This window comes from Sapajus apella, unplaced genomic scaffold (genome assembly GCF_009761245.1).
Source record: "Sapajus apella isolate SASKATOON/1434 unplaced genomic scaffold, GSC_monkey_1.0 scaffold22, whole genome shotgun sequence".
Classification (NCBI taxonomy): domain Eukaryota; kingdom Metazoa; phylum Chordata; class Mammalia; order Primates; family Cebidae; genus Sapajus; species Sapajus apella.
This window is the reverse complement of record NW_022436962.1, coordinates 22,094,333-22,113,670: the sequence shown is the minus strand read 5'-3', so window position 1 is coordinate 22,113,670 and position 19,338 is coordinate 22,094,333. Positions and strand designations below refer to the sequence as shown.

Below are 19,338 nucleotides of genomic sequence, written 5' to 3'. Positions count from 1 at the left end.
CCTGTCTGTCTTATTCTGTTTAAGGTGGGGTCGCCAGGGAATGTGTGTTTTGGGGGCATGGGTGAAATTGGTGATGGGGATTAGGCCACTTACAGAAATGGATCATTCAGATCCCAAGGTAAATAGGCAGACACTTTTAACTTCTTTGCTGTAGCAGCCCCAAAGCGGCTACATTTATCTTCTAGCTTTAGTTCCTTTCTTCCCATTGTCAAAGTGCTTCTTGGCTGTCTGTGGGGTTGGCATGAAAAGGATTGAGCGTCAAGGTGGATGTCTCTTTGCCCATTTTTTGGGTTTGTTGTTATTTATATTATACCCCAATTCCACAGATTATAAAGACTATCTCTTGCTTATAAAAATGAAACAAAACAAAACAAAAAACTATCTTAAATCTATATCCTACAATAAATAAAGTTCCAAGTAATACAAAACACCAAAATAGTTTTACCTTTTTTCTCTTACAATTACAGTCTACTTATGTATTTTTTCCCATTTGAAAAAACTTACATTAGGAGCACCAAGAAAAACACACAGAAAAATCTATTTTTTTTTTTCTTTTTTTTCGGTCAGACTATGAGAACTGACAATGCTTGGTCAAGTTCAAGGACTTCCACACTCACCAGTTCCATCTGATCCAGGAATGTTGTTTCTCTTCTCAGTCCTTTCCAGCAAACCAATTTTGTGGAAAGACCAACTAATAGTTACAAATGGAAATTTGTTATTAAAACAAAAAATTACAGTATAGGGATAGGTCTTCCCAAGAATCAAAAATAAAGTAGAACATGAGTCAGAGATAAAATCATTTCAAATGCATGTACAAAACTGAAAAATACCTTGTTTTATTTTTTATTCACAGGATTTTATTTCTTTCCTTTTCAGGTTGTGGTCTAGAAAGCATATTGTGATTTGTACAAGAAGCACGTTCCCATTTGGACCTTTAACAAATTCAGCTGTTTTGTGTTCTGTGTAAGTACATTTTAGGTTGCCCATCATTGAAAACCAGTTTTAAAAAAATTAATAGGAGTGGATAATCCAGAGAACATTTTCTACCGTGTTTGTGACTCCAGTTGTTGGAAAGTAAAATTCTGGAGGAAGGGCTGGGATATCTCCAGGGGCTTAGTTTAGCATCATCAAAGCCTCTCCCGCTTCCCACTTGCACGTTACAGTATCTGCTTTACCAATCAGAGGGAAATTTATCATGTAGGATTTAGAGAAGATATTTATGGCCTCCATAAGCACAGTGACTTTGACTGGTAAGACGTCAATTATTCCCTTTAGGAGATAAAAGGCCACAGCTGGTGAGATAATAGAACAGGAACTGTTTCAGTATTTCAAAACAGAAGACCCAGTTGAAGAAGGGATTTTATACGGCATTTGCTTTTATTTTATTCCTTCTATGATGAACAGGTGTGGGAGTCAATTCAAGAAGGCTGCTTAGATGATTGTGCGACAAGGGAGGGAGGTAAATATTTTTGATGGTTGGGGAAAGATTCAGATTTTCAAACTTCAAACCAAATATGTAGTCCAAGTCCTTTCTACCTGTGTACACAAAGGAAAGAGGAAGCAAGGTCAACATAAAATAGGCAGTTGTTGTTTAGATTATTAAGTTATGAAATCCTCATGGCTACACAAAATAGAAAGCAGCTATGTGACAAATGCTTGATGTGAACATGCAAATGCAGTTTTAAATTCATTATACCTAATGGAACAAGGTATCTGGGTGGGGAGGAGGGGTTCTACTATTTCCTGAGCTTACACAGCAGGTTCTTGAATAATGTCATGTAAGTTCAATGTCATTTCCTTATAATGTTGATGAGAAACAAAATGAATTCCTAGCTGAAGTCATTGTGTATATGGACTTTGCAAGTCCTCTCCATGTCTGGTTTCCTCCCAAAACCCAAAGCTGTGTCCGTTTGATGAATCAGTGTGTCTCACTGGTCCCAGTGTGAGTGAGTGTCGGTGTGTATGAGTGTGCCCTGCAATGGGAAAGGTGGCCTGTCTGGGGCTGATTCCAGCCTGGTACCCTGAGCTACCAGAATTGGCTCTGGCCACGTGAGCTCCTGAACTTGAATAAGTGGGTAGATGATTATCTTACTTGTTTTTGTTAACTTTCTTAAATGTATGTGTAACTCATATTCATTTCAAAGTTATTTTGATATTTATTTCAATATTAAAAGTGTTTGGATCTTTATTTAGAAGTTTGGTGATTTTTTTTTTTTTGTGACCAGAAATATGCTGTAGCAACTTAACTCTTGTTTAGATCAATTAGCCTATGGTAAAGCTGTTTTTGTTATATGTCATTTCATTTGAAGTCCCAGTTTCCAAGAACCTATCGTCAAAGGACTTAGTGTACTTCTGGGCACATGATGGGTTAAGCATCTTACATTATCAACTGGAAGATGAGGTGAAATAAAATATATTAGTAAAATGATCTTGAAAAAGTTTTCTCATTGTAATAAATTATAAGATTATGAAAATGACTTAGAACATACGAAAGCACTGTAAAAAGTAAATCGTAGTGGATGCATTAGGGGTTGTGATTGGCATTGCTAACATTATTAAAATCTTTCAGTGCTGGGCACCATTTATTTCTACCCTTACAACCTCGTAGGCCTGCAGAGTATCTTATAAGAAAACCCACAATAAATATCTGATAAATTGCTGAATAAAAGGTAGGTATTTTTCACTTAAAGTGCCTACAAAGTACCTCATCAACAAGAGAAAAAGGCAAGAGAATAACCTTGCTTCATGAATAAAGTATCGATCACTTAGGCATTAAATTTTCCATTTGTTCTATTTTTTTTTTCCAGCAGAAACTCTTGGAGAAATTGCATAGCATTATTTTAAACAATTCCCCTCAGGGGCCCATTAAATAGGCTTTTCTGCAGACAGGATAGATGTCTTTTACAGCTGGTTGGTGTTTAGTTCTCTAAATTCTTGACTGAAGAAAGAAAATGACTGGGATGTAGGATATCTGACCTATAGATTGCTCATTCCCTGCATGAGTCAATGTTTGAAGTCTGAAGATAAAAACCACCATTAATCACAAAACTTTCCTATAGTCCTAAAGTCATATATCCCAGGGCCCTTCCAAAATTACCACGTGGACTGGCATAGGGAGAGATCTGCTCAGCTGTGGTCGCCTTTATGACACAGAGCTCCTTCTCTCTGGTTGATGATATTGAATGAGCAGGAAGGAAGAAAAGAAATAAAAGTCAGCTAACCGTGGTTGAGTCAATTCAGTCCATGCCATTCAAAGGCTGAAGGGCCACCTGACTCTCCAGAGGCTGCTGGAGATGCAGGGCTGTTTCATCCTGGGGTGGGTTTCTGTTAGAAGAAATACTTACTTGAATGAAACAAAGCATCTGTCCCTTGCTTTATTGGACAATGAAACTTCCCATCATACTGACCAAAGATTGAGGATTTGAGACGTGGGAATGCACTAGTATCTCACCTGTGGCTGTGTGTTTCCAAATGCTAATTTCTTTTCCTGCAAAACCAGGTGTGTAAGGACTAAGGCGAAAGGAAACTTTTTTTCCTATGAAAATCTGGATCCAATTCAATCCCATTCAGTTTCAAAAACATTTATTTACTTTGTGTCCCTTAAGTAAATAGAATATTATTCTGAAAACACAAAGGAGGTAGGAACTTAAATGAGTTAGGAAGTTAAACGAAAGAAAGGAAGGGGAGCGGGGAAAAAGCAGAGAGAGGGTGGAAGGAAAGTTTGCTGGGTGATCTTCTGTGCTGTTTAATAGACACCTTATTGCTTTCACTCCTCAAAGCAGTCTTGGGAGAATGGTGTTGTTTAATCATTTGCCAGATGAGGAAACTAAAACTCAGGGAGATTGCTACTTGCCCAGGGAGGTAAATATTGTTCATTCAGTTTGGCTTTTTGATGTCTGAATTCTTTTCTGTAATTTTGGAATTGCTCTCATTTTGATTCTTTGCAGTGGGGATGGGACAGGAAACCTCTTGTAATTGGAACAGAAAATACTAGATGCTCACTTTCTCCTCTTTCCCAGACTCCCTTGAAGCTATGGCAAAGGCTTTGATAACCACAGGCATCTGCTCCAGATTTTTCCTCAAAAGTGTCTGAGAGGGAATGAGTGGAGAGTATGCTTGTGCTCTCTGGCAGTGGCTCTTTGTTTGTCTGTCTGTCTCTCTCTCTGCTGTAAAAGCAGATAAGTCCAATGATGCTACTGGTGGCTGCAGGGTTTTCCTTATGAAAGTGTTTCGGAGACTTAATTTTGCATTATTCCTAGAAGTTGGATCTTATGCTTTTGTTTTCTAGCACTTCTAATACTCTATTAGCTGTTCAGTATCTTTTTCAAAAATGCTTTGTCGTAAAGATGGGGTTTCACCACGTTGGTCAGGCTGATCTTGAACTCTTGACCTTATAACCACCCGCCTTGGCCTCCCAAAGTGCTGGGATTACAGGCACGAGCCACCACGCCCAGCCACTCTTTTGTTTGTTAAACACATTGTTTCCCTGTAGACATTCCCACTGTCAGGATTTGCTAATTGGATCCTTGTGGTGTCATGTATCCTGCTTTTCTGTCCCATGTGTTTTCTGCAAATTATTAGTTGGATCTAGAGGCTCAGTCACATTCAGTTTTGATTCATTTGGCAAGTCAACTTCATAAATGATGCTATGAGCCTTGATTAGGGCATATAAAATGTCTGGTTGTCTCCCTTTTTGTGAAGTCAGCAGTGATCGATGCTTATTATTTAATACACTATATCATTAGGAGTAGCAAAAAGATGATATTATAATTCTATCATACTCTTTATTTTACTTTTTTATTATTATACTTTAAGTTCTGGGATACATATGCAGAGTTGCAAGTTTGTTACATAAGTATACACATGCCATGGTGGTTAACTTTGTAACCTGGAATCCTTCCACAAAGAGAAAATTCTTCTACATTACTTGGTGGACTTGAAGTGTTGGTCATATGGAAAAGTCAGAATAAATGCTTAATCATTTTTTTATTTGCTAGTTTTCAAAATAGTTAAATAACTCGCTGGTCAAAAGTGGCCAATTGTTTTTATTTCTATAGTCATTATTAACTAAGAAATTTAAATATATTCGATGCCTTTCAATCTGTTGCCATTATCTTTACTGATATTTAAATTGACTCATCTGTGGCCATTAAGAGGCTTCTTCAGATGGCTCCTCAGTCCTTTTTACACACTTTCAGTGGTCTTTGGTGGTATCTGTTCTCTGTGGTACACGAAGATCCAGGCTCATTTGTATATTGTACATTCCCTTCCCAGACCTGATGTCAGCAAATTTAAGACTAGAATTTTTGCTTAATCTAATTTATGTTACATATGTTTTTTTTCTTTTTGTAGGCTGAAAATACAGAATTCCCAATAGATGAACCTTAGAATAACAATACCAATAGCACTACCAATAATATGATTACTGAAAAGAAAGAGAGAGTTTGAATTTTTTAGTATCATTAGGGAAAATCAAATCCCACTAAGTGTATATATATATATATGGTCAGTTTTGTCTTCTTAAGACAACTAGAATAGTTTCTCTGTGTATGGTTATGCCACAGCGCAATGTCTAGTTGGGTTTACTTGTTTTAGTTTGCTTTTGTCCTTTAGGAATTGCTTTTTTCAAACTTAATATTGTTATATAATCATGAAAAATATTTGATGATTCCACAAAAGCCACAAGGCCATAAGTTATAATAGAAATCCTTCTCCCAACAGCAAGGATGCTGTGCAAACAGTATATATCCACAATACCAGATCCTGCTATTTCTTTTTTCACACTAATTCCATTAGGATGAACAAGCCTTGATGAAATAGCCACTGTTTAGTGGGGTCCAATCCTAGGAGTGTCCATACCATTCTAACTATTTTGATATGTCTAACATTGTGGTTAAAAGATAAGGACTGTGTGTTGCACATTTCCTTGAAAAGAGCTGTTCACAAAGCAAAATATAAACAAGTGCTATGGCAGTTTAATTTGTTTTAGAGAGTAGGAATGTAAGGGAGTATTCTGGGCTACTGAGATTGGATAACATGTCATGGAGGAGGCAGGATTTGAACTGGAGGGATTCATGAGGAGGTGTTGAACACCTGCACACTGGTTATGAAGCGAGGAAAGCAACTCTGGCCCTCAAAAAACTTGTAATCTGTTGGGGAGGTTACCAAGAGTTCCATGTTGTCTGTACTCTAATAGAGGTATATGGAAGGCACAAAGGAAGTGTGCAAGAGGGTACCTCAGTAAGTCCAAAGGAAGTCAGAAAAGTACCCATGGAGCATCTGAGGCCCAATCTGAGTCTTGCAGGAGTATGAGTTGGTCAGGTGGGTGTGCAGGATGGACTAGGTATAGGTGGGAGTGGAGTGTAGAGCAAGGCAAGACAAGAAAATAGTTCTGAAATGAGTTTGAAGGTAAAATAGCATTTGAGTGGGTCTGAGAGCAAAGAGAAAAAAGTCAAAGGAACATGCAGGATGAAATGTCTTCCTTATATATTGGGTAGGCAAGGGAGAGCATGAAAAAAATTTAACAGGGTTATCAAGTGCTTAGCTTTCTGTCTAAAGGAATAAAAATTGTAAAAGGTAAACTAAACTATAACCATTGACATACTAATGTCCTTTGTCATTACAATTTCATTTTTGATGGGTAGATATGTAATCAACAGTGGCTTAAAACACTTCCCATTTTAGATTTTTCTCCTCTGAATTATTTAGTGACCTGGAAAGAAGACTTGAGTAAGGATCCTTGTGATCTTTTGCTATTGTGAAGCCTCTTTCTGTAGCGTGAACAATTTCACCCTCTAATTTATCTCTTTGCAAATAGAACATTTAAATGCAAAGTCAGAAATGTGTTTATAATTGTTGCGTGGGAATCCCCAAGAAACTTTCCAAATAGGTGCTGATGATAACGTTGCAACACTATGTGACTAGTTTTCATGCTTACTACAGAACAATGGAGAGTAATAGACTTCTCTTAGTCCTTCTTGTTAGTTACTTGCATGTTCAATAAGAGGAATAAATCATGAGCAGGTACTTTGCAGGAGGAACTAAATACAAAATATCTTATAGATCTTTCTGTTGGACAAAAGTCATGGATCTCATCCCTTTCCCAAAACCCTGCCTTAAGAAATATAATGAAAAGAGTCCCTTCTGTTAGCTTGAATGACAGCCTGGGAATTCCCAACAGACACCTAACTGTAGGTATGGGCTCCCTCTGGGTGTCTACTCTAGTGATGTTACCACCAAAGTCTCAAATTTCCAGATGAGGGCTGAACATAGTGCTGATGATATCTAAATAGCTTTGTGATTGTATTTCATAGGAAGTAAAGGGTAATTAAATTCTTTGATGGGCCTATGCCTCTTGCTATAAGAGGGGTCTTTTTTTCCTCACTGAAATTAAAAGAGACAGAGTGGGCTGGGTGTGGTGGTTCGCACCTGTAATCCCAGCACTCTGGGAGGCCAAGGTGGATGGATCACTTGAGGTCAGGAGTTTGAGACCAGCCTGGGCAACATGGTGAAACCCTGTCTTTACTAAAAATACAAAAATTAGCCAGGCATGATGGTGGGTACCTGTAATCCCAGCTATTCGGGAGGCTGAGGTAGGAGAATCACTTGAACCCGGGAGGTGGAGGTTGCAGTAAGCTGAAATCATGCCACCGCACTCCAGCCTGGGTGACAGAGTGAGACTCCTTCTCAAAAAATGAAATGAAATGAAATAAGATATAATAAATGAGACAGAGAGTGTCTTTGGACAGAGGGAGGGAAGAGACTTAATTATTGCACTACCTAAAAACAATAGAATGAAAGATTGTACCAATGGGGGCAAGAGAAAATATATATTTAATATCTACTGAAAGGTTTCCTGAAACTCCAGTTTGGGAAAGGTACCTGGCAGCACAGATAAAAATATCTATGTAAGATCCCTCCTATTGCCATTTAATATGGAAATGTAGGGAGGGAGAGGAAGGATCAGAGTCAGATAAACCAGGAATGGGTCGATTGCAAGAGTTCAGGTAAGAGATGGTAAGGTCCTTAGCTGGGATACAGGCTTTGAGATGAAGAAGAGGTGGAAGATTGAAAGCCATTTAGGAGGGATGGAGTGGGGTGGGAGCAGAGAAGGAAAACAAGATGTCGTAGTTATTAATGCTTTTTAGGTGCGACAATGGGTAGAATGTGGAAAGATGGTGTGAAAACGGGAGAGTCCCACAGGCTAATGGTGGCATTCCTGCTCCCGCTCTGAGCTCTCCCAGCCCTGTGGCACTCCGACTTCTGCTAACTGATGGAGTCACACTCCCAATCTTTTCCAGAGAGAAGTACTGAGCAGCTTAAAGCATTTGAATGGGAGGAGGAGAAGCAAACTACAGCTACTTCAGAAGATGACACTAAATACCTAGTCCAACCTGTATACACTAGAGGTAGGAGAGGTGGTTCATAGAACTCCACATGTGCCCAAAGTTTTCTCCTGGCCTTCCTGGGTAGTTCTGTGTTGTCTAATAAATCAGGAAAAAATAGTGCAACAGAGTTCTCAATCTCAAACTAAACCCTGAGCTTTATTTATTTATTTTTTTTAAACACTGAAGCAAAGAACCTGGAAAAGCCGTTATTTAGAAGTTGCAAGCTGTTGTTTTGACTGCCTAGAAGTTGTTTCACTTTTCAAGGCCAGCTGTTCTCTTACGGAGGAAGAGCCACCAGAATGGGATCTTTAGTAATACAAATCAGAACAAGTATTAATTAAATATTCTTCATAATAATAAAATTCACTGCCCACTTGAGTGCACAGGGTTTATGATGAAATGGTAACACCCTTAGCCTTGTGGAGGAGGGACCCCAAATCTGAGCCCTGCGATTTAAGGGTCCAGAATTCTGGCTCTGCTCTGGCTATGCCTCTTCTCATGAGGCAGTGAATCTCTAGGCCACATTAGAGCACATTCTCCTTCCCCCTTCAAGACTAAGCTCCAGACAGGCAGATTCAATAGGTACACTGCCAAGGGTCCATGTTACTGTTAGGGGCCATAAAAACATTCAAGTTTCTTTTACAATCAGAAGGAAAGCAGGAACTTTTAAGTTGAAAACATATCTGACATCATATCAATATATTCATTTCTTTACCAACACAGTTGTAAGATGTAACTTGTGATATATTTTATGGAAAAGGAGGGCCACAAATACAAGAGTTCACTAAAGACATAAAGTGGCTCTTCCTCTAGGCAGCTAGAACCCTAGACTTTTATGTCCAAGAGGTCCAAGCCTACTTCCAGGGCCTATGAGGGTCTCTTCCCCAGGTGTCTTCTTTGAAGAGCAGACAGCACACTGGTATGAGCACCCCAAAGCACACCAGTGACTACAGCTGATCTTGTATAGTCTGTGACTGGAGTGTGGGTATATGGCCTAGCATGTTCCTGTGTCTGTGTGTGAGGCATCTTGTAATAGGAGATGGCGTTAGGGGCAGAATGAAAAGGAGCGGAGACAAGGGCTGGGGCTAGTTCTCTTCACGAGATTGCATTCTGGTGCAGACTGTGTAGACAGCATTATTTGAGCAAGTTGTATGAGAACAGATGTCGCAAATGCTTTGAATGTGGGAAGTGTCACTGATCCTTCACTGTAACTAACATTAAGAAGATAACATGTACACTAAGCCCATCAAAGAGATGCAAGTTAAGTGCAGGCTGATAACAATTTTCTGTAAATAACTTAATGGTGAATTTTATCTATCAGCTGCTGTTAATTTTCTTGTAGAGAAGAAACTGTCTTTAGAAAAATATCTCAAAAAACCACTGAATTAGAAAGTTTCAGCATGCTGAAGATGGAACGTAAAAAGATGGAAAGTTCTGGGTCCTTAGTGACATCACTGAGTTGCTGGACCTGGAACCACTGCATGTCTTAGTATTAGATAAATATTCCCACTAAAAATCTCCTTACTGTCTAAGAGATTTTTAGTGGGAGTATTTATTTCAGGCATCAAGTAAGACCTTGCAGGATTTGCAGTTTCATCTGTGTGTTTATTTTGTTTATTGTCTGCTCCACCCTACTTGATTGTGATCTCCATGACATCAATGACTATGCACGTTCTGTTCACCCAGGAATATCCAGTGCCTACCACGCAGAGCGTGGTGCATGTACATGCTCATTGGCATCTGTTGTAGCAAACAGTGAAAGAAGGAATAAATGCTTTCTCCCATCCTGAGGGGACATGGGGTCCAGACAAGCTGGACACCAGGCCCAGGACTCTACTTTATAATTTTTTCCAGTACAGCATCACGTTCCGTTGCAACAGAGTGAAGTCTCCTAAGAACACAGCTGATTATTTCATGATTGCAAAAAGGGCTGACTAATCTTTCCTTCTCCTGTAAGGCAAGCCAGCACTCTTCCAATCTTCTTTTAGGTGGCACCTCTTCTTGTCAGTCAACACATGGATCCATTATAGAAACACTTGAGCTAGCCAAGTTAATCCTTAACTAAACTGGAGTAGTGCTGATCATTCAGCCTTAGGAACTGAAAAATCACAGCATTGCTGGAAGAGAAGGCATTTTTCAGGTAGAGAGGCATAAGTCTTAGGCCAGGAAGCTTCAGTAAGAAGACAATAATTTCACGGAAATGCATTAGCTTGGGGAGTCCAACTGCTGTTCTTGCATGTAAGAAATTCAGAGGAGAGCTCTTTGCTTCCTTGCTCATTTCAATGTTAGGAGTCAGGCCTTGCCCCAGAGTGCTCAGCTTGATACTTACTCACTAAGCCTTAAATTCATCCAGTGAAGCTCTAGACCTTTTATGGGATTCACAGGAATAAATAGCATTTAAATGTATGTTCTCAAAGGTCAAGTCTTTGACCCAAATCTGAAGATTGAAAGAATTGTTCACTCTAATAATTCTGCTAGTTCCCCAACTTCACACAAACCATTTATTTCAGACTGTAAACCTTTAACAATCTTTTCTTACCTATAGTTTTGTGGTCATTTAGAAAACACAGAAATACTCGATTTTAACTGGAACTAAGTGACAAAAATAAGCCACTTCATGAGTTTTCTAGATAATGATAAAATGTAAGAAAAAAAGCCACCTCTTTTTCCAAGTGGTATTTTACAGTGATTTTTTTTTTCCTTTTTACTGCATCGTAGAATTCTACTGGAGGCATTTCTGGGCAACTTTTCTTGTTAATGAATCATCCCCTTTGAGAATCAACAGGTAGTTTCAGGAGCCCAGGTGTGAGTAAGTGATTTAAGGTGGACTTTGTGGGTGGAACCAATGTTTACCCAGTGCATTCATTCGACAAACATTTGATGAGCACCAAATTAGAGTTCAGCTGCAGATAACAAAAACCAGTTGAACTAATTTCATCAGAAAGCTACTTAATAGGAGTAATTAGGTGCTTACAAAATAGAAGGGCTGGAAGCCCAGGCTCTAGGCTGACGCCCGTGTAGCTAGACCCTGGAAACTGAGACTCCAGCTGCTGCAGAACAGCCAAGTGTGTTCATGACTGTGCTTGTTTGTCAGCAGGAGCATGGCCCTGCCTCGTGATACTGTGTTTTTCAGCTCTCACGTGGGTGAGTCTATTTGGAGAAGTTGATTCAAGATGCAGCTTGACTCTCAGGGAGTCTATGTAACAGTGCTTAATGTTGTTAGCTTTCTGCCCTCTAGCATACAGTATGGTTTTCTGAAAGAAAGATTTAATGTAGTTAAGGATGCCAGCGTGTAATATCTGATGTCCATTTCTGCCCTGCTTGGGATACAAAAATAAAAAAGTCAGCTTCTGTCCTTAAGAAGTGTGCAGTTTGGTAAGAAGACAGACTCTTGAACAAAGAAGTAAACTTCACTGTTGCCAGCCCAGGATTAGAGAAAGGTATTAAGAGGAGCCCTGGTGAGTGATATTTTGCATCTCCAGATGGCCTTGGACCAACCCAGTTCTCCCCCTTTCTCACTTGTAGATCTTAAGAATAACTAGAATGTGCTGGGAACGCAACATCCTGAGATAAGGCCTAGGCTCTGTTTCAGTCCCCGCTAGAAACAGGATGTCCTTCAGCACATTAATCCAGCAGGCCATGTCATCCCTGGAGTAGAAAACCCAGAGAGGGTTGCTTTCTAGGGTCCTTCATCTGTGGTGCAAGTGAGGCACACACAGACGAGACTCCACCTGCCCTGGGCAGCTTTCCTGAGCATGGGAAACCCGCTGACCGTGAATCCTAGGTGTCTACTGTTCCTTGCCGCCCCTTCACGGAACCCGTTGTATGTATGAGTGTTCTCTCTTACTGGAGCAAGTAGTGAAAGTGCAGCCCAAGATGCAGTGGGCTGAAGTGGCCAGGGCACAGTGAGCCTGCTCACTGGGATTTGATTATAAACTTGAAAATGCATTATTAGAAGTGCTTACCTTTAAAAGGGAAAATATTCCACTATGAATGTGGACTCCCTAAAACAGCAAAGGAGATTAAGGGAAGCCTGAAAGTGATGAGCACTTTAATTCCCGCTTTCCCAAGGAGACCCTCTGGTTCCCTGTGTGGTCCCTCCATTTCCCCTTCAGGAAGCTGGATGCCATCGTGTCCACTTATTTAGACAAAGGAGTTGGGTGGGTTGCTTGGTTGCAGTTCGTCCTCAGGGCACTGACAGAGTAGACTGGCACACGGAAATCCTGAAGCTGAACTCCCTGTTAACCTTTGAGTCACAAAGTTCCACCCCCTCCCCTCCCCACGACCTCCTTCCACCCCCAGTCTGAACCTGGATCCTATTCAAAGATATTTTCCCCTTTCTTTCTACTTACCTTCTGAATTCATTTTGGAGGAATGTACCAAGATCCTTTGAATCCTCCAGGAATGTTGAACTCAGTGAAAAGTGATGTGGTTAAGAAAGCAAATAATATGCTGAAAGATGTTCACTGGAAGTGGCTAGGGACATCAAAGAGATTGATGAATCTGCATTTCAAAAAGCCAGCAGGGGGTAACATTTTAGCTTACCTCATATTCCTCCTGCTTCTAAATTGACTATTTATTGCCCATGAAGTTTCTTCCTTCCCATGGGGCAGAATACTAATATAGTTAGCCCCAGGAAAGAGATGTCTGGAAATGGTATTGTCTTCTTAAATCAAAGCAGCTGAAAGAAATTTGTCTCTTTTATTAACAATGAAATATAGTTGCTATCAATGAGCATCTACTGTATTTCAGGCACTGCAGTTAAACATTCTACATGCGTTACGCCATTTAATCCTTAATCATATTGCTAAGATCGATAATATCATTGGACCTATTGTATAGTTTGGGAAAAGGAGAGTAGAGAGGTTAGAAAAATCCCCCCACTTGGCAAGTGCTTGAACAAAGATTTGACCATATTGGGCACTGTAAGATGTTGTTTCATTGCCTTTAAGCAACATTAGGTTGGGTTAGGGTAGCAGAGGATGCATATAACACACACTGTTTAGTGAGAGTAATTTTCCGGAACAAACAAGAAAGGAGAAATACTTCCATAATCTCCTGAAGTTTAGTTTCCATGGACAGTTATGGATTGCTTAGAAACTGGTAATAAAGGTAAGGGCCACGGCAGAAGCAGAAATAAGCTACACAGGACAGGTCCCGTGCCATGTGTCAGTTGACAGAGCCACACCATCACCTTCTTCAGAGCCCAAGGTCTGAAGACCCTAGAAAGAAGAGCTGGCACAGCAGACCCTCTCAACAAGGGCTCATCCCAACCCTGCTTTGACATTGTCAGCAGCAGGACATGCTCCACCTCAGCAGACAGCCAGTTTTGTTTTCAAATAATTCTAATTGCAAAAAATGTACTGTGTTCAGCCAAATCGGTGTCTGGGTAGCATTCACAAGCATTCGTTGTTAGTCTTGTCTTCTGACAACAGCCAACCCCTTTCCCACGTGATAGTTCTTTGGATTTTCAAAGCCTTTTCCCACACCCCCAGCTGGTTTCTTAACCGTCCTTCCTACTGTGTAGATTTGAACCGCTCCCCATTGTAGTCTTTCTCCTTCAGGCACATTATAGTGCCAGTTCCTTTTTGCGAAAAGCATTTTATTAGGCGAAGTATACAAAATTTAAATAAGGCATGTTTAGATAAAGACAACTGTATAATATTGATTGTTGTCAGAAGCCCCCTTAAAAACTCTACCTAGGTTCTGGGTACGGTGACTCATGCCTGTAATCCCTGCACTTTGGGAGGTCAAGGCAGGAGGATCATTTGATGCCAAGAGTTTGAGACCCCATCTTTACCAAAAATTAATAAAAATTAAATTAAATTTAAAAACTACACCTAGATATAGACCATTAGAAGTGTTCAGAGTGGACCTATGATATCCCTAGTTCGGACAAGTATACCTCCTTTAAGGAGACCTAAGTTTACATTAGCATTTTGAGTTGTATTGAGTCAACTAAGCCTCTAAGTGTTTTTCACACTGACTGCTGCTAAGCCACAAACCAAAGGGCAATCATCACAAAGACATGAAATAGGAAAGAATGTGGGTTTTCAAGACTTTCCCTCCCCTTTAGTGATTGTGTTAGTGCTACCTATTCATTCATTAATTTACTTGCTTGTTCATCGCACAAACATTTACTGAATACTTAAATCTGTCTAATTATGTGTAACATACTTGGGTGGGCTGAATGTGAAAGAAATATCAGACATTACTGCCTGCCTTTAAGAGACTTATAGTTTAGCTAGGAAGGGAAAAAGAAAAATAACTACAAAATAATGTAAGCCCTCAAAGTATCACATAATGGAAAAAAACATAGAATTGAATCGGGAGCACCTGGATTCTAGCCAAGAAAACAAAAGCTTTTTTTTTTTGCTAGGATCTGGTCTATCACCCAGTTTGGAGTGCATCTTCACTGCTCTCTATAGCCTTGACATCCTGGGCTAAGGTGATCCTCCCACCCTAGCCTCTGGAGTAGCTAAGACTACAGGCACGCAGCATCATATCCAGCTAATTTTTGGTAAAGACAGGTTTGCCTAGGCTAGTCTCATGCTCCTGGGCTCAAGCCGTCTGCTTGCCTTGGCCGCCCAAAGTGCTGGGAATACAGGTGTGAGCCGCTGTGCCTGAGCTAGACAAGAGCATTGACTAAAGATACTCACATGAACTCTCTAGATCTCAGTTATCTCATTCAAATAATGAGACACTTGGACTTTGGGGGTTCTTTCTATTTCTAAGGATCTGTGCTTTGAAGTGCAAGATACCTGTGCGCTTCTTGAGGGCAGGGATCACACTTCATGTACAACTGAATTTTCCATTAAATTATGTTACAGTTTTAACTCACAACATCACTCATTATATATTTATTGAATGGTCTAATGAATTCAGATTAAATTGGCTTCAGCTTGGGATACAAAATGACACCCACGGCAACCGGAAAATAGGGATGGGAATTTTTTTTTTTTTTTTTTTTTTTTTTTTTGAGACAGGGTCTCACTCTGCCACCTAGGCTGGACTGTAGTAGTGCCATCATAGCTCATCACATCTTCGACCTCCTGGATTCAAACAATCCTCCCGCCTCAGCTTCCCAAGTGGCTGGAACCACAGGTGTGTGCCACCATGCCTGGTTAATTTTTAAATTTTTTTGTAGAGACAGGGTCTTACTTAATTGCCCAAGCTGGTCTTGAACTCCTAGCCTCTAGGAATCCTCCTCCCTCAGACTCCTAAAGGGCTGGGACTACAGGCATGAGCCACTGTGCCCTGCTGGAATTCTCACCCCAACTATTATTGGGTGATATCATGATGTGATGGTCCAAGAATAGGTATATGCAATCTTGATGCCCAAGTACAGAGATGACTCATATATTCTCTCACATGCTGTAATTAGTGGGTGAGATCTGAAGTACAAGCTGGCTACATACTGTCTCCTATTCCTCCTCAAGTTTGCTACTCTCTCCTTCTTTAGGTCATTCCAGCTCTGAAAAGCCTGTTTTGCTTAATTCTCTTACCAAATATTTTGGTGACACAAAACGAAAAGTTTGATGGACAATCTGAAAATGTCCCACTTAGCAACACAAGAAATACTTACATTCTCACAAAGGTAAGGTAGGCACAATTCTCAGCAAATCTGGTCTAGATAAGGCCAGATTTCTGAATATAGAAACACACACACACACACAGATGCACAGACAATTTTTAGACAGTCACTCTGCCACACTAGTCTGTACCTAGCTAAGAATCCATGCATGAGAAGGAAGGATATGATAAAAGTATGGGCAGAGTTTTGGAAGATAAATGAAAATGTACTGCCAAGAGAAAAGGAAGAACATGCCAGGTGGAGAGAAAGAAAAAAGGCACATGCTGTTTGAAAGATTCGTATGAAGAAAATTACTTGTGTGTGGAAGGGGAATGATGATTGTTTGAATATTAAGCTGTTAAATTCTAATTCAATATAAGATGGAGCCACTACAGGATCATAAACTACTGTCACATCCTGTGTGCCACATAGTGTAGTTATTTGTGCCCATATCCAATGTATTTATTAAATTGTAAGCTCCTTAAGGTCAGGGGCTGGGTTTTGTATATTGCATTGAAAAAAATACAGGAAGTAAGAGGACTGGCAAAGAACCAGTCTCATTAATTCTGGTGGGTGATGAAAGGCCACTTTCTACAACACTTTTAATGATGAGATACGCTGTTGCTGAAAATAAAGACTGTTGTGTTACTTAAAGTAGCTACTTAATATTTACAAACTTTTGGTTCTGAAAATAAATTAGACTTTGGGAGTCATGTTTCCCTACAATCCATGTGAGAGACTGAGAAATAAAAGCTCATGAAACTTTGGAAACACTTATGTAAATGGCATTTTGATGAGATAACCGTAAGTAGATCAGGAACACATGGATTAAATCTTCCACCGAATACCCACTGCTTGGGGTAGTAAAGGTCCAGCATTGTTGACATCATGGAGTTTGGGTTTTGCTGAGCTCCCTATCTTTGGAAAATCAGTTTGACTGTCATCAGATGTATGCAGCTGTGGGTTTTTCTCAGATCTGCTTTATGGTTTTATGGCTTTCACAGAGGAGCCAAAAGTCTTCCAAGAGTCATGGCAAGATGAAGGCCTGGAAATCTTTGAAAGCATGTTCCCAGGCACACCCATCATGGTCATTGCGTTTTATAGTTGGTACCTGCCTAAGGGCCAAAGTTGCAAGAAAAACTAATTTGGGAGTTTATGTTTAGGGATTGCCCGGGGTCACAAACTTTGCTGGGATCTTTCAAACGGAAAACTTGGCCATTTCTGGTTTTCCTACAAACTTAAATTACAATTTAAATGGAAAACAAAACTCTCAGAAATTTCTGATCTCATGAACACAAGAGACAATTGTAATGCTGTTTTTCATCTCAGAGGAGAAACAGTCATTGAAAAGAATGAAGCAGAGCTTGGAGGTTGATAAGCTCCCCTTCCAAGCATGCTTCTCTAACACTGGCAGGTTAACAATGACAATCCGAGCCACTGTCGTACTTTTGTAGAGAGGCTGTGGGGGAGAGCAAAGGCCAGGCAGTTTCTAAGTTTCATATTTTTAAATTGCAGAGCAGCTTCAGTGAATATAGTATCTTTCACATTTAAGAAAGCAATGTTTAATTTGCACACACAGGATGGCTGCATATACAATATACATTTCCATGAAGTGTGTGCATGTGAAATTCCAAAGCTCACACACAAAGCAACCTGGTATTTTCAAAAGAGCTAACCATAAAGTCGTATTTATGTTTTCTCTAGATCTATTCATTTTTTCCATGTTTCAAATATGACTGAACCTGACATCTGTAAAGTAGGAAAATCTTTTTCATTTAAGTTCCACATTTTTATACTTTAATAAATGGTTGTAAAAGCAGCTACATACCATGTGGAAGGCAGCTTTGACCATATTGATGAAGATTTTTTATTAATAGGGCAAAGAATATCTAGAAAGTCCATAGGACTACCTTGGAAATCTTAAAACCTGAGGATGCTTAACACTTATTTGAATAAAGGTGACAATTATTTTTAAATATGATGCATATTATTATACTATGGGACTAGTAGATAGTAGAGTGAAGTAATCTGATTCTCAGTTTTGTTCCCTCCTAGCCATATTGCCTTGGGCAAGATAATCAGCTTCTTCTATCTTTCTTCATTTGTGAAATAAGGATATAAAAGTACCTACCTGGGCTGGTGCCGTGGCTCATGCCTGTAATCCCAGAACTTTGGGAAGCTGAGATGGGCAGATCACCTGAGGTCAGGAGTTCGAGACCAGCCAGACCAACATAGCCAAACCCCATCTCTACTAAAAATATAAAAATTAGCTGGGCGTGGTGGCTTGCACCTATAGTCCCAGCTACTCAGGAGGCTGAGGCGCTTGAACTGCTTGAACCTGGGAGGCAGAGATTGCAATGAGCTGAGATCGTGCCATTGCATTCCAGTCTGGGTGACAGAGTCTCAAAAAAAAGTACCTACCTGATGAAGTTGCCGTGATAATTATGTAAGATATAAAATAAGTCAGAGTCTTAGAAACATGCCTCAGCTAATAAATTTTGGCCCTTCCTGCCGCTAATATCAATAATCCTGCCGCTGCCACCACTGTGACAATGGCAACAACTAGTACTTTAAAAACACCTACCACAAAAGCAAAATCTAAGTCATACAATTTTTTTCCTATGAAACTTCTCTAATGTAAATAGTACATTTCTGAGGAACAGAATTAAAAGCTGATAGCACTGAGAGAACAAAGTAAGAAGAACATTTAAAAAACCACTAATGACATAAACAGCTAGATGGCAGAATTCTTTCTAACTTCCTCTTAGGACAAATTCGCCAGATAGTTTGGTCACAAGCTTAGATGTATATGCGTGGTCATCTTACATTTCACCTTTTTTCTCAGCTTCTCTGCAACCAAACCCAAATTACCCCTGGCCCAGACAAAACATAAGCACACTCATTTATAAGACTCAGTTGTCGGTTATGTTAATTTTCCCATGCTGAGCCCTAAAAACTTCTTGTGAAGTTTCTACTGTGTGGATCTTATACCTGCACAGAACTAGAAAAGCAATTTTTAGTTGGTTCTTTAGAACATCAGTGAGGAGAAAAACTCTTCAACAATGGAAGCAGATCTGAAGAACTACAGAACTTTCCTGAAATGGTAAACATGTTAATTGTCTGAGTTAAAAACTTTTTTTATCTTTGTTGGCTACCTGAATTTGGGCAACAAATCATATAGCTCAAGTGTAATGAAACACTTAGCTTCATTTGATAACATAAAAATATGTTTAAAAAAAGCACTTAGCTTCATTATGATAACATAAAAATATGTTATCTTTGTACAGGATGACCAATATGGTAGCAGAATTAACTATAGGATAACAAATGCATTTGATCACTAAAAATACAAATTTCATGAGCCACCTAGACTTCAGC

General features: G+C 39.7%; 1 long non-coding RNA gene across 1 annotated transcript; it reads left to right on the top strand.

The window, feature by feature from the left end:
* Nucleotides 1–206: 206 nt before the first annotated feature.
* LOC116558951 lies at nucleotides 207–8,526 on the top strand. The gene is made up of 3 exons (XR_004272247.1): nucleotides 207–290; nucleotides 877–963; nucleotides 8,301–8,526. It is a non-coding gene; the product is annotated as an uncharacterized LOC116558951 (long non-coding RNA).
* The last annotated feature ends 10,812 nt before the right edge of the window (nucleotides 8,527–19,338 follow it).